The following is a 25,432-nucleotide window of genomic DNA, read 5'->3' as shown; positions in this document are numbered from 1 at the left end:
AACTCACTAGTAGGAGATTACTAGATGCATTCTATGGGAAACTGTCAAAAGTTTTTGTCCAGAACAATGACATTAGCAGCCCTAAGTGATTGCATGCATGTGTGTATGTTTTTAATACCATCCTGGGAATGGGAATGTACAGTGGAATTTGTGTTTTAAACGATTCTCTAACTGGTTCTCATGCAGCCACCCTGACACCTAATTTAAAGCCAACACCCTAATGAGGAACTATGGGATGGAAAGGAATGTATTCTTCGGAAAAAATACAGGAAAGAGATGTACAGGATCTTCTCTTTTGATTCAATCAAGCAGATTTATCAGGTCTTACCTCTTGTTGGTAAATCAATGTTCAGCCCAAGGCTGGGACCCCACTATAAGAAAACTAGATGAATATGGCATCAGTGGTATGCCAATGACCACAGATACCCTAATCTACATTGTGCTGAAGGTAGCAGGACATGCCACCCCAAAATATGCCACTTCAGTATTTTGATTATTTTGAACTGAAGGCATTTGAAAAACAGCAAATGCGAGCAGAGGCTTTGTCTGAACTCCCCTCATCTGCCTGAAGACAGATCTTCTAAAAGGAACTCAGTAAGTCCCCAATCCAAGAGTTTCATCAACCAGAGAAGATGGACACTTGTCACAGGAGAGGAGACTAGAAGAGGATACCACACCCAGGACAGACTTTCTAACAAACTATCATACTCTCCATGTGTTCTTCTAAGGGTGCCCTCAATCTTTCCTAAAAATCATTTACTCTCCCCTAAGAGGCCTACATCCTGCTCCCCTTTCCCTATTGGGAGCGTATTTAATCCTGAATTCCAAGGATTTTCAGAGAGTTGCTCATTTTTCCCTGGGTATCTCCCATGCACCTATAAGGTATATGTGCTAATAAACTTCTCTTTTTCTCTTATTACTCTGTCTTTTATTATAGGGGTCTCAGCTAAGAACTCAGAAGGGTAGAAGGAAAATTAGTTTTCCTCCCCTACAACACCATGGAAGTTTTTTCTCTTCCTGGTCTACAGCTTCTATAGGCTATAATTACAAAGCTTTTCCATCCAAAAAACCAACCTACAGTATGATTTGCAAGTCAAAGCAGCTGGCTGCCTTAAGTGGTAATTGTAGAAACTAATCTCAGTTTAATCTTTCCCAGGGCTTTTCTATCTATCTTCTTGCTGTAAACCACCTAATCCATATCCACTTTTGTTAGTACGTGGCTACTGTAATGGGGGCCCTCCACCCTCACAAGTAACCAGGAAATGAGATTAACCTTCAGAGAAGGAGCTGTAAACTCCTATGACCTCAGGATTCAGCAGATGAAGTACGTAAGTAAAGGGTACAGATGGAAGATGTTCTGCACTCCAACACTAACATCTTTGGTTTCCAGGAGTGGAACAGACACTTGTCCTCTGTGGTCAGGAGATAAGAGTGCTAGGGACTCCAGCAAGTAAAAACTGCAGATGCCCTTAGTCACAGGCGCCCTTTGCAGCTATCATGCAGACTGGGGGTGTAGCCCACAGGCTTCAAATATTTCTCACCTGAGAAGCAAGAGCCCCTTCAGTGAAATACAGTCATCTATTTAGCTTAATATTATCAAGGCAAACTGATTCCTCTAACCTCAGGAATGTCCCTGTCTGGGCGCCATGTTTAGCATGCAATCTTCTGATCACATTTTTGGCACTGGATGTGCCGATACAAGTATTCTGGACTGGACAGCAGTTATGTTCCCATTGCCAATGAGTAACTGGAATCCCTGGTTTTAGACACACCTTCTTTAACCAGTGAATATGACTTGACCCTGAGGTGGATGCACTCAAAGCAAGCTGATATCACGTTTCAGGATTCTTCCAAGTTAAGAGTGAAAGTGATGTCAGCCTGGGAGACTCTGGGGAAGAATCAGCTGGTTTTCTCTAGTGCATAGGAACTCTGGTGAGGTGACCTCAAATAACTTAGAAATGAGAGAACTAAGGTTATCCTCTAAAGAGTTCTCTGCACTGCCACTTTGTGTTTGAAATGCTACACACCCAACTTCAATCTGATGACACTAATCATGCAGCCCCTCCCACTGCCTTCCTGGCTTTAAATCCATTTACCTAGCTGCCAATGGAGCATTTCACTGAGAGTTAACCCGGACTCTGCATTCTCCTTCAAACCCTCCAACCCCACCCCCACCCCCCTATAATAAGTAACCAATCACCAAGTCCTGCGGATTTGATGTAATCCACGTAAACTGGACTCCACCAGTTCCCTCTCATGCTCGCATCCTCTGGTTAGGATTCTCATCATCACTAGCCTGAATGATTGTGATGCCTCCTAAAATAGCCCCAGCACTGCTCCCATCTTACTCACAAACGTCCCTTGACACTGCCCAGTATAATATTCTAAAAGGTAAATAAGATTCACGCTTAACTGTATTTGTTTCTTCTCTATGCCTCAGGTCTTGACAGAGAAACACAATTACCCTGACAAGAAATGGGTCAACGTTATAAGCACTGAAACCAAAGTAGAGAAATGTTAAATTACTTTCCATCAACTCCACAGTATATAAACACTAAATGTTACAAGTCAGATATTATTAAGCAATCATTAAACCTAAAAATGTTCATTTTGCTCCAAAATCCAAACGCTTCGCCTGGTAGTTAGAAAACATGCAATGTGTTATGCAGTGAAAATCTATTTTTTATGGTTTTATATATTAAGGCCAAATAAGATAATTGGAGGTCAAGTTAGCTCCTTTATAAAAGTTTACTCAGATGAGAGTTACTGATTCTAAATACGCAAAATTTCTACTTAGACAACTTCACTCCTTGATAAGATAGTTCTCAAGATGAAAATCTCAGTTGCTCTAAGGCATGCAAACATGCAGAAAATTTAAATAAGTTAGACAAAAATTTCAGTCCACCAGCCAATTTTCCATGTAGTTCAATTACTACTCTAAAAATTTGTATTAGTGGAATCTAAAGAGGGAGTCTGATATACCACTAAAATAGACAGATAACTTTAATCTGGTGATAACATTCAAAGTGGAAAATTGCAATCACCCTAAGTCCATCACTCTTCATTCTTCCTTCCACACGGTCTGTGGAACAGGCCGTGTGGAAGGAAACCATATGGGAATGGCAGACCAAGAACCGATGTCTTATGAAGTCTTACAAAGATCAGAACTAAATCAGTAAGTCATACCAATAGACAAAACAAAAAAACCCCAAACTGTACAACAACAAAAAATTCCAAAAACCCCACAGAAACAAAAAAATAAAAAATATAAAAACCTCTAAAAGTATCCTGGAAGGAGCCGGAAACTTCCAAACAGGAAAATAAAAATGATATGAATAAAAGTTAAAAATATTCTCTATTCTGCTAGAAAAATACTTGTAGATAGACATAGAAATACCATAAAGGACAAATTCTGAATAAGAATGGTACATCAACATCATCTGAAGTGCCCAGGACCTGCTCACAGAGGGATCTAGGGGGCAAGGGCCTGGACTTGTTTTCTTAATGATCTCCTTGTTTATTCTGCCATATAACTAGTTCAGAACCACTATCTTTGGGGTTTTCCCTCTGTATTTAATGAATTATTTATAAAATAAGACTCCATAGACATTTTTTGAGAGTACATGGCAGATACTCTAAAGCCCTAGTAATGAGTCACTGAGGTTTGTACAGATTGCATGATTTACAAAACACTTCCATGCTCAATTCCAAGTGTGGAATCAAGATAGCCACTAAATGTATCTCCCAAAGTTTGCTTTAAGATTGTAAATTAGGATTTTTAGGCATGTGTTTTTATGAATGGTAACCTATGCTATTTTTAACCCACCCCTATTGGTCCAGGGATTATGAGGAAGTTATAATTTTTCTCACAGAAATTAATATTTGAGTTAGAACTCCTCGAACCAGCAACTCTACTACAAGGGAAAATGATGTGAGTGTGTTTGCCTGTGTGTATTATAAATGCATGCTTACCTCAGATTCATTTTTAAGAGCAAAACATTATAAATAATGTAATTATCCATCAATAGCCAATCTTCACTGGTTAAAGACAGTATAGCCCACTACCTAATAGAATTTTACATAGTCTTCAACATTCATGGCATAGATCTGAGAAAAATGACCATAACATGAGTGAAAACAAGTTATAAAACAGAAAATGAGTTCATGAATTATAGGCGTGTATTTATATGTATAAAGAAATGTCTAGAAAAAAGCTTGCCAAAATGTTAATATGAATACCTCTAAGATTTTGAAACAAGAAAATAGGTCAAAAATTGATTCTGCAGGGCAATATTCTTATTCCACCATAATCTGACTAGAGCGTTCCTTTAAACATTTTGTTTTTGAGATACACGTTTTCTCCTCAAATTGGAAGACATATCAAAATATATATTACTGAGATCTAATTATTGGTCTGACTTTCTTCTCAGCTCCAGTCCAGACATGGTGCTTGGAATCCCAAAGGTGAGATTGGGTAAATTCCCACTTCCAAAGAGCTGTGAGGAAAAGGAGCAAATGCTGTGAATGGTGACAAGGCCCGGGAAGCATTTTGTGAGAAGAAAATGGCTCCTTTCCTCCGAGCCAGTGCAGCTCAATGCCAGGGCCCATGGTCTAGGTGAACAGAATACCAGCCACATGTCAGCTTGCACTTTCTCCCTTGCACACACATCTTTGGAGCAATGCAAAAACAGCACAACCATATACAGCAGCCTCAGTCATGGCTTACTTATATTTTTTAAGGGTAGGAAACCTTTAAAAACCCTAAAATACAGTTTAACTCCTTAAGAAAAGGAAAGAGGGAGCTTTTTTCCCATCAGGCTACCAAATACTATGAGACTTGGTTGACTTTCTTTTCCTGTATATACTAACCCTTCTTGTGTAGGAGACATCATGTTCACAGGATCCTCCAAAGCCAGTGACTCACGTCTGCTTCAGTTATAAATCTAGACTATTTTCATCTCCTCTTTCTGTGTTTATATGTTCGGTAAGCACATTATTCTTGCTGGTTTAATATTCAAAGAACAAACTCTGTTCTACACCCAGACCCCAAGACCCGTGTTTACACAAGTTTGTTTATATTGTGGGTGGACTTGTTAACCTTTTTGTCAATCATTATATCCCAACTTGAACAAATAATAAAGCCCAAACCACCACCACCACCACCACCACCACCACTGCCAGAAACATGCCATTGGGAGGATTTTTCAAGGTGATGTGAAGAGTTTACGAGTATCACCCACTCTGAGGGATTCAGTCTATATTAGAACCACAACATTCACAAGTTTAAATTCCAAGGGCTAGCTTAAATTGGTTCTTCAGTCCCTACATACCAACGCTACAGTAACAGGTAGAAATAAAGCACCAGGGAAGGGCGGGCTGGGGTGCACTCACTGGTTTATGACAGGACTGTCAATCCACAATGTGAGCAGGCCTTAAAAATGAATTTAATCATATCAAAGAAAGAACAAAGGGTTGTGAGAGAAAACAAACAAAAGGAGCTCAAATTGTCGGCATGTCTCAGTTTTTGAGCCCTCATCCCCATGGTGTCCAACAGCTCGTTGGCAAGCTAAGAAAACAATATACTGGCCTGGAGAGCATTGTTTATAGCAGACCACACTGGCAATTGACAAATCTATTCCAACCAAACAGGGACAAAGCCACATGAGGATAGACAACGTGAAAATAAACATTTTAATTACGTGCTATGTTTTGCACTGTTTGCTAAATCAGTATGTTTCTTTTACTTGCACTGAAGATAGAAGAGCCAGGCAAACTCTAAGCCCATCCATGAAAGAAAGTGGAAGATATTAAAAGGGACAGCAGGCCCCAAACAGAGTCACTTGTGCTAAACCCCCACTTCAGCAAACCAAGACTTAATATCTAACCTAACTGCTGTCTTGGCCCCCCAGGAAGGTAACGTTAACCAGTCAACCAGGAATTACTTGGTCAGCATCCCTGGCCCTTACAATCCCCTCAGGGGGACGATCTGCCTGAAAGAATGCAGTCTTTGCTAATGATTTCCTCTTTTAGCCCTCTTTCTGCCTTTAAAAGCCTTTTCCCTTTGATAGCGTGGTGGAGCCACTTTCTTTTTTTTATATATATAATTTATTTATTTGGGAGAGAGAGAGACAGAGAGAGGACCTGAGCCAAAACCAAGAGTTGGCCACTCAACTAACTGAGCCACCCAGGCACGCCGGTGGAGCTACTTTCTATTGCTAGATGGGATGCTGCCCAACTCATGATCCCTGAATCAAGCCAACTGGATCTTTAAATTCACACAGCTGAAATTCTGTCATTTAACGATGCCTTAGGTAGTAGTTCAGGTGCTTTCCTCTTACAGGAGGGGCTTGATTCACACAGAAGTTTATACAGAAGCTATGGATTAAGAAAAAAAAAAAAGACTAAACAGATCAACCATTGAAAACAAAGAAACAAATGAGTAAACTCTCCAGGAAACACAAGATGAGACTTTACTATCAGACATTTGTTGACTCAAATTATAAATTCTCTTGATTCAGCTACTTCTATTTTAGAACAGACCTAGCGTAAAACACTAAACAGATAACAAGCCTTTTAAAAAGACCCTCCATTTTTTAAGTGACCTATAAAAACCTAAAAAATAGTTGAAACAAGTTTACATATTTTCTACAAATCAGAGGAAAGCTTCTCAAAATACTCTAAATCTAACATCTAAAACAGTTATTTCCTACTTGAATCCGTGATTTGAAGAAAATCATCACTTTAGAATTTGAGTGTCCACAAGCTTTCTGTAATTGATATTTTATTGGTGTTACACTCTGACATGAAGTCCTTCACAGTAACGGGGGACAGAAGAAATGGAGCACATCCATACCCACCGTACACATATTTATCAGGTCAACTTAAAAGGTAAGGCACTCTGTCCTTCAATGTCTCAATTTCACATAGAAGATTTTCAAGAAGGTCATCAAACTCTTCCAGCTTATGAAGATCTGCCAAGGACTGTAATTTTAACTTTAACTGGTCTCTCCAATGGTCCACTTCATGACTGTGTGCGTGTGCAGTGTAATGTGACCGGTGCTGGAAAGAGTCCCACGGAACCTCCAAAATCTTTCCCCATCAGCTGCCTCCAAGTCTGACATGAGATACAAATACTTAGATATGGGACTTTGGTATTTGAAAATCCTCACTGATGTGTTTGTACTGGGGCTGAGGGGAAGATTCCATTTTACGAAAGAGGAAACTAAGGCTCAGAGTTGTTACGCAAGTTGCTCTAATTCACATGGCTTTCAAAGGGCAGAGCAGGGACTTGAACCTAAGAAGCTGATTCCAGGAGTCTTTGGAATATCTCACTGAAGAAATGAGAAGGGTCGGGAAAAGTGAGGCAGAAATGCATTCCAGGTAAATCAAAACAAATTCATCACCTTCACAGTTTTACCTCTGATCAGCCCTGCTTTCTGGTGGACAAAATACTGTTATTATATCTCTGCCCAGCCCCTACAAAGATAATGAATCAGGCTATAGTTTGAAGTCATTCTTTCTGGATATCTGTTCATCTTAGTTATGCATCTCATGCTGTGTAGTTGGCAGAGAGGATCACGTAGTCTAGTTAGAATAGAGCTTGTTTTGATTCCACAAGTAAAAACCTGGGGAGTTGGTAATACAGCGGCAGGGAGGATACAATAGGTCTGTCTCCGTAAACAGGACAATGCCCACCAAAGTCTCATCACAGCTGCTCACTCCCCTCCTTTGGAGACCAGCACTGTACAACAGGAGTACTGGGAGGGTCTTGGATGGCTGCCACAAGGGAGTTTTATGAACCTTGTAGGCTATTTCCCAAACCGGAAAAGGTTTAAATATGAAAGGCACTTATTTCAAAGGTTGCTGCTGGTTCTCAAGGGAAACTCCTCTTTCCACTTCCTTTGCTGTATTACCCCCCTCTGGCATCTCAGAAGCACAACTGGGACCCTTCTTGTTGCCTCCTTCCTCATACTCTCTCTGTGCCTTCTATCTTTTGTGGCCAGTGCTTCTAAAAACCAGAGTTGCTTCCCTAGCAGCAATGCCCTGGCCCTCACAAAATTAAAAGGCTGGCAAGGGAAATTCCATCCACTTGACTAGACTGAGAAGGATCTCAGCAAGACCTTCCAGATGAGCCAACCAACAACCATTCCTTGACACCTTTCTGGGCCCCACCCACCAGCAGCTTCTACTTCAGTTGAAAGGCATGGCAAGCTAGTATGCTGGCATTCTTATGCTGAAAAAATTTCATAGCTGAGGTAATCTTAGTGATGGTCTAGCACACCAATTCTCTCCCTTAAATCATAAGAAGGCTGAAGTCCAGAGGGAAATTTCCAAATCACAGCAAGGCCACGACTAGGGCTGGCCATTGCTCTCCACTCAGCTGCAATGCTCTTTCAAGCAGTTATTAGAGCCATCCCAAGTTTGTGGAAGGCGAGAGCACACGGAATGCCAGGAGGGAGGTGGAGAGAGAGAGAAAACCTGATTTATCGCAGTGAGGATTCTTCTCAGATTCATTCTTTTTCTTATGAATTGGCAAGAAATTAAATATTGGACTAGAATACCTCTACCCATTGATTTCAAAACCTCAACTTCTGGCTATCACCTTTTATTCTCTTGACTTTTCACAGTTTATGCTTTTTCATTTGGTTGTCAAGGCCAAAAGCAATGATGGCCAGCCCAAGTAGAACAGCTCGAGACAGTCCAAGAAGCACAGAATAGTTTTGGCCAAGTGCCAAGCTATAGGGCTCTGTGCTGACCCCAACTAACAGGAGCCCCTCCTCCAGTCTCAGTGCTCGGAGCCACTGGAAGGAGAACCCGCCCTGGGCAAAGTCACATGTCCATTATCAGCCTGGGAATTAATGCTCTGGTTTTGGTGGTCTCCTGAAAGCACATGCTAACCATGCCAAGAGCCTGGATCAACTGCTGTTAAGAGTTTCTTAGTACCTATTCCAGGCCCTGGGAAACAACAGAATAGGAAAATAGGAATCTGTCAAGCCCAGTTCTGGTCTTTGGAACTGCACCCTTCAGCCACAGTACAAAAACACCACCAGGTGCCTGCAATCTGTAATCAGTGCTCTATTAAAATGCTCTCAGAAATGCCAGAATTATCCTGATTTCCACATGCAGCTGCACAAGGTCCTGTTGGGTAACTGAAGAGTCTTTACAGGTTCACTTGAGACTTCCTGGAAGCGATAACATAGATCCCCTTGGTGAGGATCCGGCACCCAATCAATGGTGAAACCTCATGTGGGAGGAACGGGTAGGTAGGCAGGTGCCCTGCTCTGTATATCGGGATGCCACAGGACAGCCTGCAAATCCAGGTCAGACTCAAGGTCCATATGTAAATGCAGGCTCTGCCCCATTCAATCAGCTCTTCTGTGATTCAATGTCAACTTTTTTTAATCAGCATGTGCCAAAAATAAGTAACTTCTGACCTAACTAGTTGTGCCGTGTTTGACAGGGAAGAAAAATCTATCAGTTGAATATGACTCTAATACTAACTCAGGTTAACACTAGTACAAGTTTATGGTGTCACACATTAACAAAGTACAGAGATGTTCAAAACACATGTGATCAGGCTCACCATCCAGAATCTGGGGCCAAGGCACAATGGCCATTTCTCCCATGCTCCAATCTTACAGATGCTGGATGGTGAAAAGGCTAGATTTGTCATCAGATGATCTATGTCTAAGCTCCGCCTTTACTTTGTGAATAATTCTGAGTAAAATTCTGTGTCCCTGAGAATTGTTATCTTCATCATTTTTTTAAGATTTATTTATTTATTTTAGAGAAAGAGTGAGCATGAGTGGGAGAGGGAGAGAATCTCAAGCAGACTCCCACTGAGGGTGGAGCTCGACACGGGGCTCAATCTCAGGACCCTAAGATCACCTCCTGAGCAGACACCAAGAGTCGGACGCTTCAACGACTGAACCACCCAGGTGCCCCTCATTATCTTCATCTTTAAAATAGGATAGCATCACCCACTTCACAAGACTGTCGTGTTGAAGGAGGAAGGTTAGAAAATCAGCTCCCTGGGTCAGGCTGCTCCCACATGGGGTGTCCTGGTCCTTGAAAGGCAGACAAGCATACATATGCACATTACAGTGCATTCTTCAAAGCTTTCCTCAAATGGTATCTCCCCACCTTGTGAGGCAGGTAGGGAGGTACTGTCTCTCCTTGACAGGTAAAGAGAACAAGGCTAAGAGAAGGGACCTACCTTGATGACTCTGCTGGACTTGGCCAGGAAAGAGAGGAGTTTTCCTCCTGTAATCCTGTCCTGTGTCCACTATGCCCCTCTTGCCATGTGGAACTGCCTGCCAACTTAAGGAGGAAAATAACGACAGAGCCAATTTATGTCTGCCCCAGTGTAGACAGGAGTGTTGTGACCCAAGGGAGATGAGGAAATGTGTAGCCATAAAAAGGCAAGAGCAAGAAAAGACACAAAGAGCAGAGCTGGGATAAGACACAGGCTCCCTCACTCACTCACTGCAGCACTGTCCCAGACATCAAGGGGAACACGATCAACATAATCCTTCCCCTCATGGAGCTTACTTACATTCTAGTGGGCAAGGACAATCAACAAGGAAACCGACCAAGGCAACAGTTGAAAAGAAATCAATTTAGACAGGTCCTGGGGGTTCAGCGAGTAAGTAAAGGGATAAAGAACAGTAGTCACTATCATTCACCACCAACCATCAGACAAGGAAATCAAATAATGTGGAGTCAAAGCTCTTCAAACCCTCTAAGAGGATGTTTATCTGGCTCTGATGAATATTTCTGTTGTGGCACATATTGTTCTCTGTATCATCAGAGGTGACAAAGAAACTCCACCCAGGCACAGTACCTGTCCTCCTTCTTTCAACACACATTTACTAATTACTATGCCCTGGGATCTGTGCAAGAGATGGAGATTACAGGCAAATTAAATATATTCAAGGTAAAAGGAGTCGAGTCAAGAAGAGAGACGAGGAACCCAGGCAGCCAGCGCACTACATGAGGAATGTCATGCCACAGAAGAGGCAGGTACTTCAATCCTTCAGAGGCCAGTGATCAGGAGATACTTAACCTCTGTTAAGCCTACCCTTGAAATGTAATTAAAAAATTTAATTAGGTCTGCCTGCACAGATTACCCAGGGAGATCCACTGCCATGGAAAGCCATAGAAGCTGTTGGCTCTGAATGAATGACCTAGAGCATATGCCTCGGCTTCCACCTGTGATCTGCACAAGGGCTCTGGTCCGGACTGCTGCAGCTGGAAGACACACACCGTGACCTGAGGTGAGCGCAGAGAATGCCACAGGGACACATTTCTGCACAGACCCTACACACTCGCCGAAGAGCAAGAGGAAACTCTGGGTACAAGCATGTGAAAAAAGAAGGAAGTGGTCACAGGGAAGCTGCCATAGGAAAAACGTGTCTGAGACCAACATAAACTCCTCAACTGTCCATGGTTGGAGGGCGGGGAGGTGGGAGATGAAAGAAAAACTACTTTTAAAATGTTCAACCCCTTACCTGTTAACAGAATTAGGTGTGGATAGACCTGAGGTCATAAATGGGTAGTCTGCAAAAGTGAGTTTTCCTGGCCCACGCACATTTAACAAATATGTATTGATGTAAAGAAATTTCCAGTTTCTTGTGAAAATGGGGAGGATCTGGCAATGCTAAGCCTGCACGCCCAACTGTTACCATCTCTACAATCCATCCCCAAATTGATCAGTCCCCCCACTCCCATTTTTTTTGTCCAAACTAAGACTTAATAATGTCAACTGACCATCTAAAATGCCCTTATTTCTTCTTATATCTGGCCTGTTCACTAATTTACTCCTGTCTGGTTACTAACTATAAAGAATCAGGTGTAGATACTAAATTTATTAGCATGCTTGGGAAAGCTGTAAAAATGTATAAGGAAGGAAGAGTTTTTTGTTTTTTTTTTTTTAAGGTACTGTTCAAAGGGAGAGTGAAACAGAGATGGAGAAATTGTCACACGAATTTTGGGGAATTAAACCAAGGGCATCAAAAATAAAAACAAGCCAAAAACTTTTTATCACATAACATCTTGGAAGTTTTAATAACACTGTATTCTCACACACACACACCTCGACCCCTGCCAAGCCAACTACTCTGAGAAAGTGCCAGTAAGCAGGCTCTGGAGGCACAACTACAAATAAGGTGAGATGTGGAGGGTGGGGACTTGATCAGTCTCATATACAGTCAACTGGAATAGCCTTCTGGAGGCCACTCCAGTTAAACTTATCAAAAGTTCTGGAAATACACACAACAGTAATTCTACTCTTAAGAACTTATCCTAAGAAAATGGAACACGAGGGCAAAGATGCATATTCATCTAGTCTTTTGGTATTTTTTAAAAAGATTTTATTTATTTGAGAGACAGAGAGAGCACAAGCAGGGGAAGTGGCAGAAGGAGAGGGAGAAGCAGACTCCCCACTGAGCACGGAGCCCGATGTGGGGCTCAATCCCAGGACCCTGGGATCATGATCTGAGCCAAAGGCAGATGCTCAATCAACTGAGCCACCCAGGCACCCCCTCTTTTGGTAGTCTTAAAACATCAGCCTAATAGTTTTCTTTCCTTGATGTCCTATTTAATCTCTTTATATAACCTTCAAGAATCAGTGTTCCACAGAAACATGAAGGCTGAAATGTCACCTATTCATGTTTTCATCCTTCCAACTAGGCATTTCAATGACTATCTACTATGTTCCACGTCTGTGCTAGAACTCAAGATAACCGCTGCACATGGAGCTATGGCAGGGTGGGCATGGTCAGGAGATGATGCTGGAAGCAGCTCTGGACCTCCATGTAGCTCTCAATGACCACTGCTCTCTTAAGGACACTGGTTCGTATGGAGTGCTTAAACATAAGATGTGCATTTTTTTTTAAAGAAATTTTATACCTAACCTCTCATAGCCCATGTAGAATTCTTAGGTTTCTGTGTTCATCTCAAAAATACCTGGAGAGCAATAATTCCATGATGCCAAAGAATCATTCCCAGGACAATCACCATCTGTTTTATTCCCTACATGAAATACCTAACTAGAAATCGTTATATAATTGGTCTGTTAATTCTGTATGTGGGTCCTGTGTGTGTTCTCCTATAACACAGAAATCTATCTCCCTTTGGTTCTGGATGGTTCTATCAATGTGATGGTTAATGGAATAGTTTCTCATTGGGTAAGCTCAACCCAATCTAGCAAAAGCTGGGACACCCTGAAGAGAAACAGGGCAGGGTTGGGAATCAGGAACTTTTACTAGCTAAATTAAGACTAGATAAATAATATATGTTAAAAAACAAAACAAAACAAAAAAAACCCAAAACACTCCAATGCCTTAGTTTGAAGTTAGATGGTGTTGGTTGATGGCTGCAGCATTCCTTGTTACTTCGGAAATGACTATGCTGATTTCCTCTATTCTAATTCTACTTCTAATTTATCTTATAGTTCTCAATGGTATGTAAATATAAAGACAGCTCACTGTACTTACTGAGATAGAAGAAGTGCAAATGATTAAATGCAAATGCTAAAGTCATGTCAATACAGTGCAGAAAACTAAATTTTGGGTTTTTTTTTTTCCTATGCAATTAACTTAGAAACCACATGGAAATTAGCCAAGAAAGAAAGCTCAGAAATAAACAAGCTTGATTACAGAATCCAAGCCCCATAGATACCTACTCTATTACAAAATTAGAGTGCTCTAAATTCTTAACAAGGGTTGAAGGGAAAAAAAATCCAAAAAGATTCTGGTTTGAGATGCATCCACTGAGCTGATATTTCTGTTCTATGTCACATCATTAACTACTGAAGGATTCATTTAAAAAAACAAAAACCAAAAACCCCTCCGTAACCAGATTTCAACAAGGAAAGGCACAGGAAGAAAACAGAAGCTATACCCAACAGACAACTTGAGAGTAGTTGTTGAAGATCAAGGAACTCATTTCACGGTAAAAGAGGAGACAAGCCAAGGGTTTAGGAGTCAGGGCTCATCCAATAAACCTTACTATTTCCAAGCATCTGGCCTAGAATGTCAGTGAGGAGGCCACCCATCACCAGATGTGGGCTCTATTCTATTAGACAGAGTGTAGGCAGAGCCAGTGACCAATGTATGATGTGGCTTTCTTACGGTTAGATTAAGAGGTGGAAATTTCTTCTCCCCTTTTTAAAACATGACATTAAGAGTGCCCACCACCGTACACAGGCTATGTCAGTGTTGCATGTAATATGTAGTCCATGGGTTGTGGAATGGCTAGACTGATTGTGAGAGGACTCGAATTGAAATGGACATCACTGAGAATTGTGGATTTATACTGGATGTTGCTTTTTAAGCAGCCCCTTGACTGCTTTTCAGTGTAGTGGCTATGACTTTGGGATGCTTCCTGTTGGGCAAAGAGTAAGTGAATGTGTGGTTTTATGTACAAGAAACTGATTGCATTAGAAGAGAGAATCTTTGGTACTGCGTATAGGAAATGAGTTATGGGCCAGGCATAGAAGGGATGTACTGGATAGGTCACAACTCAGGATTCCTAGCTTCTCACTTTATACTTCTGAGGGGAGTGAGCCAATCTCTGGCTTTTATGAACTACATGGGTACACATCTCCAGTCCAAGCTGGGTAGAACAGGGGAGGGCCCCTGACCAGATCGTGAAAGGAAACTGAGCTAATGCCCCAAACAGCAGTGGGAGATGAAGCTTTAAGTGTCAGTCATGACGTAGAGAAAGGCTGAGAGAAGACAGATCACAGAGAAGCCCAAGTTACAGAGAAAATGGATCTGTAGATTGAGGAAAGGACAGTGCAGATGTATCTATCTATCTATCTATCTATCTATCTATCTATCTATCTATCTATCCATCTATAGAGAGAGGGAGGGAGGGAGGAAGGGAGGGAGGGAGGGAGGAAAGGAAGCATCCAGAGGTGCCCGGGCTCACCTGTTTCCAGCTCCTATGCAGGGTTATGAAAAACTCCTATTTTCCCTACGTGAAATGAGTTGTCGTAACTTGTTAACAAAAAAAACTGAAAGCAATGAACACTGGCAAATAATTAAAATCTGCAAGTATGTATCTTGCTTTCTTTATTCAGATCTTAGGCCTAACACCTGCCCAAATCTCTTCCCACAGGTCACTGGCAGAGCATAGTTAGTTCAATGTCAATGTGTAATTCCTTGTTTTTGAGGGGCGTGGATAGTAAAATGACAGCAAGTTCAGAGTTTTAAATAGAGAACTTTCCTTGCCTGTGCTAGACGCTCAGCTCACCGAGCTTTTAGTGCCCCCGAAGGCAAGACAAATCCAGTCAAAAGACATATTAATGCAAGATGACTTCTGTACTTTATGTAAGGGGAAAATCAACCAATTCAAGGTTATGATTCCCACAAAATCAAACCACACTAAATATGTCATCTAAAAAAAAAAAAAAAAAAGAATGCCTAGAAGACAAACTTTGGTAACAGACAAGTAGATCTCTCAGAAGTGCCTTTTCTCCATGACTGCACAGCCTCAAGGGCCTTCCTCCTTGCACAGGACTTCTGGCTGGAGAACTAGCAGACCTCCCCCACCTCACCACATGTCCTCTACATCCACTCCCAGCTCCCAAGTGGCGCCCGAGGCCCCTGGTGGCCTCCTCCTAATATGGCTCCTCTTCTGTCCGCCACCGCTTCTCTCCAGGCTGTGTTAGGTTTCCCTGTTTGTACCACGTGTGCACAGCTTTATCGCTGTGCCTAGCACATCAGAGGGAATCGTTAATGCACTTTGGCTTTCTTCCAGCATCTCCCACCATCTTTCAGTCTCCTTCACAAAGTTCTCCACTACTTTTGCTCTTTCCTAAAATGTGGTTATTTATTCCTCTGGGTTCTACCCGATGCGCTCCTCTCTCCGAATTCTACAGTCTCCCTTGGTAACCTCATTTATTCCTAACCTTCAAGTACCACCTATAGGCTGAAGACATACCATGTCTACATCTGACCAGATATCTGCAGTGAATCTCCACCTGGATGAGCCACAGGCACCTCGAACTCAACAAGCCCCAAACTGACTGGATCATCTTCCCCTAAACAGTTTCAGTCCTATGTTTCTATCTTGGTAAAAGGCACCACCATCCACCTACATCAGAGATGCAAACTTCTTCCTTAACTAACCCCCCCTCCTTATTCCCTCTGATCTATCCCCTCTTCCCTCCCCAAATTCTAATTCTAGGTTCTAAATCTCTTCCACATCTGCCCACTTCTCTTCCTCTCTGTCCTGGCCCTAAGGCAGGCTGCCATCACCTCTGTCTGGATAGCAATCTCTAAACTGATCAACTGGCACCCAGGACTGCCCCCCTCCAATCCACTTCCTACAGTGGAGCTAGCCAGAGCTCCTTTCCTGAAATGCATAGGGCAGATGACCTATTAGGACCTCTCAGTCCAAGCCCACCCTTTTGTATTCTGCTCTGTGATGCTGGAGCTAGAAGTCTGCAAACCACATGTCCCAGACTCCCCTGCAACTGGCTTCTTGTTAAATTCTGCCAATGGGAGCCACCAGCAGGAGACTGGAAGGCAGAGGTGGGGAGAAGGAACTCTCTTCCTGTTTTCCAGCTCCTTCCGGACTCCGCAGCAGCAGATAGCTCTAGTTCCCCCCCATGCTTTTAGCATTCTGGGTACTGGCCACAAACCCCTCTTGATGACTGGAGCACCAGCTAGCTGTAAGGCAATCCATCCCAGAGGCCCAAGCACCTCCTTAGCAGTTCTATGGTGGTCTCCACTCTGAGCTTCTGGGTTTAGTTAACCACACTCATTGTCTTTTGTTCTCCCCAGCCCTAGGGACGGCAGCTGCTTCCTGAAGTCACTAATCTCTAGGTTACCTCTGCTTCCACTACTCACTCAGTCTCTAAAACCCTGGGTGTCTAATTTGAAATATGAGCATTGTGTCTATTTTCTGACTGGACCCTGACTGAGAGAGAACTTGCTTCCCAGGAGATAAACCCTAAAAATGGTATTCTGGGATTGGGTTGTTTACCCCTTGGACCCTGGATGACGATGACCTCATGCCTCCCTCTGGTACATTCTGTGGTACATAGTAACAACTGTGATTTTTATAGAACATCTGACATCACCTCAATGGCTCACCACTGCCGTCAGGAGAGGGGGTTTGATGAGGGTCTCAGGGTTCTAGAGCCACTATTTCTCTCTCCAGGTTCCCTTCTGACCACTATTTCCTCCCTCCCTCATGCTCCAAGCCCCACCCCTTCTGACCACCTTTCCATTTGAGAACCACTGTGCCTCTTTCACTCCCTTCAGGAGGCTTGTGCTTCAGTTTTGTATATCGTGTCCCTAATCTTCTCTGTTCCCCTAGTTAACTTCTGCTTAGCTTAGAAAGCATTTTCCCTAAAAAGTCTCCCCATATCTGCATGCACCCGGTATAGCAGTAATGATGCTGCCTAGTAACTCTGAGTACTTACTCTGTTTTCCCCGCAAAACCAAGATTTCTGGGAAGACGAGTACTATGTTTAATTTGTTCACAGTTTTAATCTCACATAGTAGGTGTTCAATAGTAGTTTGTTGAATGAATGCATGAATCCACAAATGAGAAAGTACAGATTAATTCCCACTATGGAGATCTGGAAACACTTCTTTAAGAAGATAGAATTTTGTACTGGGCCATTAGACCCAATTTCTGGCACTGTAGAAATTTTACAGAAAATATTTTCCTGAACTTCCATGTCTCCCTAACAAAATAGATAAAAAGATTTATTTTTCTTTTAGGGACATCCAAATTCTCAGGTAGCTCTTGGAAAATAAGCTTCTTGGGAATAAAACTTCTATCTTTGGGATTTATCCATAAGCCAACCACCTAGATAAAGCTTACTTAGAAATATAGCAACTAAACTCCTTTGGATGTTTATCAGCTCATATTCTCCCCTTTTAGAAGGCCTAGCCTGCTTCCAACATCTGTTCTAAAATAAAATGTATACTGAGATCCCAATAAACTTACCATACTGCTTTCCTTTCAAAAACCTCACACACACCAGATTTTAGAAACTGCTTTAAACCAAGTATGGTTATAAATCTGAACATGACTTTGAGAACACAGTAAGTAGACAGGAAAGTGCACTGATGAGGTGAAAATCTTTATACTGATCTCTATATAGGTTTACTATATAAATTAGAGATGTGTTTTCATATTCGGAACCCATTCTCCCACTCCAAATAGAAAAATAGCTAAGTTTTCCTACAGTTTTGTAACTTCATGGGTCACAGTAACATTATCTATATGAATTTTAATTCTCAAAACATATCTTCCATACTTGAAATGTATTTATGATGAAATATGTCAAACACTGGCCAAAAGCTTCTAGGTTAATGTTTTTTAATGCTTCTCGGCCAGTGAGCAGACTTGTTTCTGCTGAGCAAACATAGCAACATTTTGCAGTTCAAAGGTTTTAGTCCTTAGAAGTTTGGTTAATCATTTACTTTTTTTCCCTTGATCTCTTGGTAACAACAATATACTTAGCACAAGTCAATGATGGCACAGATTTCTCCTTATTTATTTTCAGGTGATTATATTAGGACTACCCTGGCATGCGGTTAAAATAGCATATCAACACAAAAGAAGAAATCATTCACTAAAGTGGTTTAGCTTTTCAGGGTGGAAAAGTAACGATAAAAAATGGGAACAATATTCTATCTCCTGACTTTGACAATGGATCAAATGCCTGGCCCTGCCCCTTTCTCTCCCCACCTTCCTGACTCACCAAATTCCTTGGTACACATGCAACTGTCAGCCTTTTAAATGGGCTTGCTCTACCTGAATCTCTCAGCAGCGTTTCCCTGGTCACATCCCAAGAAATCCATTTAAAACAAGAGTCCCCAGGGCGCCTGGGTGGCTCAGATGGTTGAGCGTCTGCCTTCGGCTCAGGTCATGATCCCAGGGTCCTGGGATCGAGTCCCGCATCGGGCTCCCTGCTCCTTGGGAGCCTGCTTCTCCCTCTGCCTCTCTCTCTCTGTCTCTCATGAATAAATAAATAAAATCTTTAAAAAAAAAAAAATAAATAAAACAAGAGTCCCCAAATCCCTTCTCTTGTGAGTTTCAGTTAAGTCTTAACTGTCTCCTTCTTGGCATCACATGGGGCTTCCTTGCTTCTTTCTTTTCCAAAAAAGGGAAGAAAGGGGACGGGGAGAGAAAGGAAGCAGAGACAGCCCCGGGGCACACAAAGACACCTGAATGAATGGGGATACACCCTTTCTGAGAACAGACAGCTAAAGACATCAAAGTACAAAGTAAAAAGGTTTAGGCCATGATTAAGTGGTAGTGCTCTGAAGCCAGCTTGCCTGTGCTTGAGTCACAGTTCCAACGACTGTTTCGCTTTGACCCTATCACATGATTTGCCTCTTTGTGCCTGCCTTGGTCTCCTCATCTGTAAAATAATATAATTATATATAAATAATATAATAATATATATGTATACTTTATATATTATATATGTGTAAAATATAAAAATTTATTTTATATAAAAATAATAAAATATTGACATTAACACCTGCCTCATAATTAATGCCATCTGCCTCATGATTAACACCTCCTGCCTCATAATTAACGCCTGTCATGAGGATGAAATGAGATAATTTCGGCAAAATGTTTACAACAGCACCCACAGTGGGCATTCAACAAGTGTTACCTATAATAATTTCCACTGTGTCCCAAAAAGGCCAGCCTGTTCACACAAATTAAAGAAAATTGAAAAAAAAAAATCAATAAGGAATCAGAGCTATGAGAGAAGAAAAATGGCAAGAAGATGGGCATGAAGGAGAGAAGCACTTTAGGTCTGATGAGAAAGGACACTTAACACAGATGTGCAGCCGAACCAGGGGTAAGAAGAAATTAGGCCAAGATGGAAACAAATCTAAGGGGAAAGGAAGCAGGGACTTCAAAAGAGCTTAGTGACACAGTCATAGTCTTCAGACCTGAAAGGGCTCTCGTGTTCTGCTTGGCCCGGGTTTTCCGCCAGCGTTCCCCGGTCCCCCCACGGAAGCCTCTCTGAGGATGCACAGGGAGAAGCCTCATCATTACTTCCCACCTGCCAATCAATAGCTCACAGCTCCACTTTTATCTGCTCTATTTGCTCCTAATGTAAAATATAATTTCTTCGACTAAAAGGTTCTATTTCTAAAGAAAAAGCGGAAAAAATAAAAGCACAGGAGGTCACGGATCTAGTCCAACATGCTCAATGAAGAGATTAGGAAACTGAGGCCCAGGGAACAGAAGTGACTTTATCTAAACTCAACACAGCATCTCCGGGGCAGAAGCAGAAAGGAGCAACTTCCCGACTCACAGGCCAGAATCCTAACCCCTCTTGTCCGTCTGCACGGTTCTCACCCCCTCCCCCATAACAACACTCGCCTCTCCAGGTGCTCACCAACTGCAGCCAGTACACCTCTTAGTACTACCCAAATGCACACCTGACACAGTCCTCCACACCTTTACTCTCCCTTGTTCCCTCTGCCATCTACTCACCTCAAATTCCAGATCAAATAGCAAATCTTTCACGATTCAGCTCAAACCCCCTCTCTATGGACACTTTCTTCCTCCCTTCTATGCCCAATTCTTCCTTCCCCATCCAATTAAACTAACCCTTAATCCTACTGAATATTTTGCAGCTTCTATCAGAGTACCCACAAGATATTATGGGATATATTTGTTTTCCTGTGTTCACTGACTAGACCATAAACTCCTTGAGATCAGTATCAAATCTCATTATGATGCATCTTTGTATCCCCAATCCAGAGTGGAATGTACCATGCCCAAGCACTACACATATATTTTTAAATAGTTATAATTCTTTTAATTGCAAAAGCAACAAAAAAATGCATAGAGTTGAAAATAAAAGGCTCCTATAAACCCACCCTTGGGAGATAACTACTAATGGCATGTTGTACATTCTAGACTTCTTCCTATGAATATATAATTCACCTAAAGAAAAATATAAATTTCTTCTATAAATTTCCAATTATGTTGAGATGTTGTAAGTACTGCAGCTTCTTTTTTTTGCCTGAAAAAATGCTGAATGTAATATGTTATTTCTTTACACAAACGTGTCATATTTGACCACTGTCCTATTAATGGATACTCACACTCTTTCCAACCTTTCAATGGTAAAAAAAAAAAAATACAACAGACATCCATTGTGCATCAGTGCAAATACTTATGAAGGAATTGCTAGAAATTGATACATATTTAGAATGTTGATAGGTATATGAAATACCCTTCAATAGTATTGTACTAATGGTAATTAATCCTCCACCTTGAGTGTATGAGATTACCTTTTCCTGTCCAATAGTGGGTGTTATCAGTTTTAGTAGTCTTTGCCAATCTGATAAGTGAAAAATGGCATGTTATTAAAATGTGCATTTCGAAGGTTATTAATGAGGCTGATCATCTTGTATAAGGTTGTCAAGGAAGTGGGGGAGGCTCTTTTAAGCAAAAATGAATTTCTTTCAATAATGTCAAAATAATATGTTCTTATGCATGAGTTGGAGATGAGAAGTGAGCTCTTAAGTGGTTTTTTTAGTGATTGATCTAAAGATTGCAGGAATATTGGGAATAAAGGGAAAATTGCTTCTTGATAGCTGTAAAAAAATCTCTCAGCTCCTGTTAACCTAAGAAAAACAAAAGCTCTTTCAAGCAAGTTGCATGTTAGTGAAGAATAACTACTAGTTGGGTAGAGACTGTGACCTCTTGATAGAACTCTATGAATAGACAAAGCTTGGCTACTCTGGGCCGTCTGGACTCACAAAACTGTGCCAAACAATTTGACTTTAATAAACATCTACCACAGGCACGGCAGATAGTGAGGATGTAAATATTGCTAAGATCCAGGCTGCGACCTCCAAGAGTTGCCTTTCTGTGGTTTGTTTCTGTTTTTTGGTAGAAAACCATTTTGGAGTAGTACTGTGTTACCATACCTAAAAATTCAAAGAATGATCCTTAAAATGATGGTCTTCAATATTCAAGAGATAAGAAGCTCATCTTTGGCCACTTCCAAGAATTGGCAAAAATATTACCGCCTATGGGTGAAACCAAAAAAAAGGCTTTCAACCTGTTCTACATGTTCCTTGTTCTTACACTGTGAACATGCACCCCTTTAAGTTACATATTATATGAAAGGCAGCTTGGTTATCTTCATAGTTAATAATTCCTAAAATCATACAACCAGAATGTCCCTTATATATGAATCCTTACTCATCTCATATGGGTGGTAAATTATTTTAAGACAGGGACCTTAAGTCTCCTTGCATTCTACCCAGGCCATTCATCAACGAAGTCCTTGGTGGGAAGAATCTAATCCTCAAAGGCAGGTGTAGAGAGACAGACATTCAAATAGTCTGTTGTTACAGGAGAGAAAAAGAGCCTCTGCCTCTGGATTCACATCCTTCCCTGATAGTTACCAAATCAAAGACCATAAACTGCCAGGGCCTAACCCATCTAGATGTTTAAAAAAAATTATAAGTATATTCTACAAAACTTTAAAGAAATTATATCAGGCTTATATGGTGATGTCCCCTGAGACTAATAAGCAGGAAAACATTTGTAACTTGTACCTAAAACAGGCTAACATATTAGCGTGTTTGTCCTAACACCTAAGTCACTGTTATCTACACAGATCCAGTCATAGAACAGGATTCTCTCTGCTAGGAGTTGGGCTGTGTTTATGATTGCTGTAGCTGTAGCAGCTGTACCAGAGGCTTCAAATTCCTCCAGTGTACTGTTTTTGTCTCCCCTCTCAGCTTCAGGCTCTCTTAGGTACTGCTCCTAAGAGACTGTCTGTGTCTTACAAGTCTTTTAGCTATAATCTGCTCTTATTAACTGGAGTCCTGTTGGGTAGTGGTAGGACATGGAGAAAGAAGGCATTCTGTCTAACCTAAAGATGTCAGCTCCGGGGCACCTGGGTGGTACAGTTGGTTGAGGGTCTTACTCTTCATTTTGGCTTGCATCATGATCTCATGATCCTGAGATAGAGCCCTACGTTGGGGCTCCAAGCTCAGCATGGAGTCTGCTTGAGATTCTCTCCCCCTTTCTGTGCCCCTCCTACTTGTGCTCTCTCCCTCTAATAAATAAATAAACCTTGAACAAAAATTTTTTTAACATGTCACCTTCTTTGAGCACTCTACCCATGAGTCCTATCTAATCCCTTTGGATTCCTGTAACATTTTATTCTTACCCACTAAATACCATATCTTATACATCCCATTAGTTTCTTTCTTAGCTCACTTGTGAGCTCCTTCAAGGCAGCATTCATGTTTTAGTCTTTTTTATATCCCAGATGATAGCACAGACACTCAATACTGTTGGTTATGATGAAAAAGTTCTTTTCTTTCAATAAACTAAGGATTCCATGCCATTCTCTTCTTGCCTGCATGGTTTCTGATGAGCAAGCCACTGTAGTTATTTCACTTGTTCCTCTATAGGTAAGGTGTTCTTTTTCTCTTCTGACTTCCCTCATGATTTTCTTCTTTGGTTTTCTGCAGTATGAATAAGTTATGCCTAACTGTATCTGAGGGGTGGGGAGGAGTACTGTGGTAAAATGGTAAATATATATTTCATCTTTGTCCTGGTTCCTAGCACAGAACTCCAGAAACCCTTGGAATTTCCTGAGTGATAGGAGTATCTTGTAATTCGTAACAAGCCCCTTTCAACAATACCTGAACTTATGGTGACTCCTCTGGACCCCTAGAGAGGTTCAGGATTTGGGTTGGTTGCCAGAAAGACCAAGGCATGATCAGAAGGTTGGAACTTTCAGCACTCCGCCCCCTTACCTCCAGGGATGAGAAAGGTTAGAGACTGAGTTGAATCATCAATGGCCAATGATTTAGCCAATCATAACTATGTAATGAAACCACCATAAAAACTCCTAAACCATGGATTCAGAAAACTTCCAGTTTGGTGAGTAGGTGGAGGTGCTAGGAGGGTGGCACTCATGGAAAGGGCATGGAAGCTTTGTGGTAGGTGCCCTGATCCATCCACACACTCTGCCCTGTGCATCTCTTTCATTTTGCGGATCCTGAGTTGTATCCTTTATAATAAACTGGTAATTATAAGTACTTTCTTTCCTGAGTTCTGTGAATTGTTCCAGAAAATTATACAACTGAGGGGGGATGGGTCATGGGACCCTCCAAATATGTAGTTGGCTGGGCAGAAGTGTGGGTGGCCTGAGTACCCTATTTGTGGCTGCCACTGAAGTGGGGACAGTTTTGTGGGACTGAGCCCTTAACCTGTGGGGTCTAAGCTAACACCAGGAACTGGTGTCAGAATTGAATTTAATTACTGGATACCCAGTTGGTATCAGAGAACTAGAGAATTGGTGCAGGGTTGGGTGGGGGGGATCACATATTTGGTGCCAGGGGAAAAAACCCTCAGGTATTTATCTCTAAGCCTCCTAGACCTGTGGTTCGGTGTCTGTCACTAGTTTTGCAAAGTTTTCAACCATTATTACTTCAAATATTTCTTTTCTTTTCTCTCTTCTCTTTCTGACATTCCAACTGCACATATGCTACAACTTTGTATATTGTCCCACAGACTTTGGATGTTCTATTTTTTTCTCTTTGCATTTCAGTTTGGAAAGTTTCTATTGATCGATCTTCAACTTCACTGATTCCTTCTTTGGCAATATCAAGTCTATTTGAGTCCATCAAAGGCATCCTTCATTTCTCTTGCTATGTTTTTGATTTCTAGCATTTTCTTTTGATTCTTAGAGTTCCAATCTGTCTGTTAACATTGCCCATCTGTTCTTGCAGGTCTTACACTTTTTCCACTAGAGCCCTTAACATAGTTCTTTTAAATTCCTTTTCTGATAATTTTAACATCTCTGTTATATCAGAGTCTGGTTTTGCTTGTTACTTTGTTTCTACAGACTGTGCTTTTTCTTGCCTTTTGGCATACCTGATAATTTTTTGTTCAATGCAGGACATGCTATATCACTTGACAGGAAGTGAGGGAAGTAGGCCTTTAGAATAATGATTTATGTTCTTTTTCCACCATAGTGACTATAACATAGGCAGAAGGTAGTATTATCTTTCACAATAAGGCATCTCCTTGAACTTTTTCATCACTAGTCCCTATTTGAAGATGCACCTTCTGCTAGGTCTTGGGTCTAAAACATACATGTAGAGTCACTTAGCTATTTTCCCAGGCTACCACCTGCAACAGTATCATTAAAGCCACTATGAAGGGTGGGCTCACACCACCAGTCAAGGTTACAGAGAGCAGTGAACGATTCACATTACAAACTAGTTGCTTTTCTTGTAACCCAAAATATGGATACTTGGTGAGGATATTCTCTAAAACTATATCCTGTAAGCAGATGAAACTGGGCCCATACTTTTAGGCCACTATGATATAATTTAGTCCAGTGAATTGAGATGCAGAAAAATTTAACTCCTTCACTGTTAATCATCACAGA

General features: G+C 41.4%; 1 protein-coding gene across 5 annotated transcripts in view; it reads right to left on the bottom strand.

Annotated features, from left to right (window-relative positions):
- STXBP6 (syntaxin binding protein 6) overlaps positions 1 to 25,432 on the bottom strand; it is a 244,285-nt gene that overhangs the window by 173,005 nt on the left and 45,848 nt on the right. The gene's annotated exons all lie outside the window — the stretch shown is intronic.

Source organism: Zalophus californianus, chromosome 6 (genome assembly GCF_009762305.2).
Source record: "Zalophus californianus isolate mZalCal1 chromosome 6, mZalCal1.pri.v2, whole genome shotgun sequence".
Classification (NCBI taxonomy): domain Eukaryota; kingdom Metazoa; phylum Chordata; class Mammalia; order Carnivora; family Otariidae; genus Zalophus; species Zalophus californianus.
This window is presented reverse-complemented; position numbering and strand designations above follow the sequence as displayed.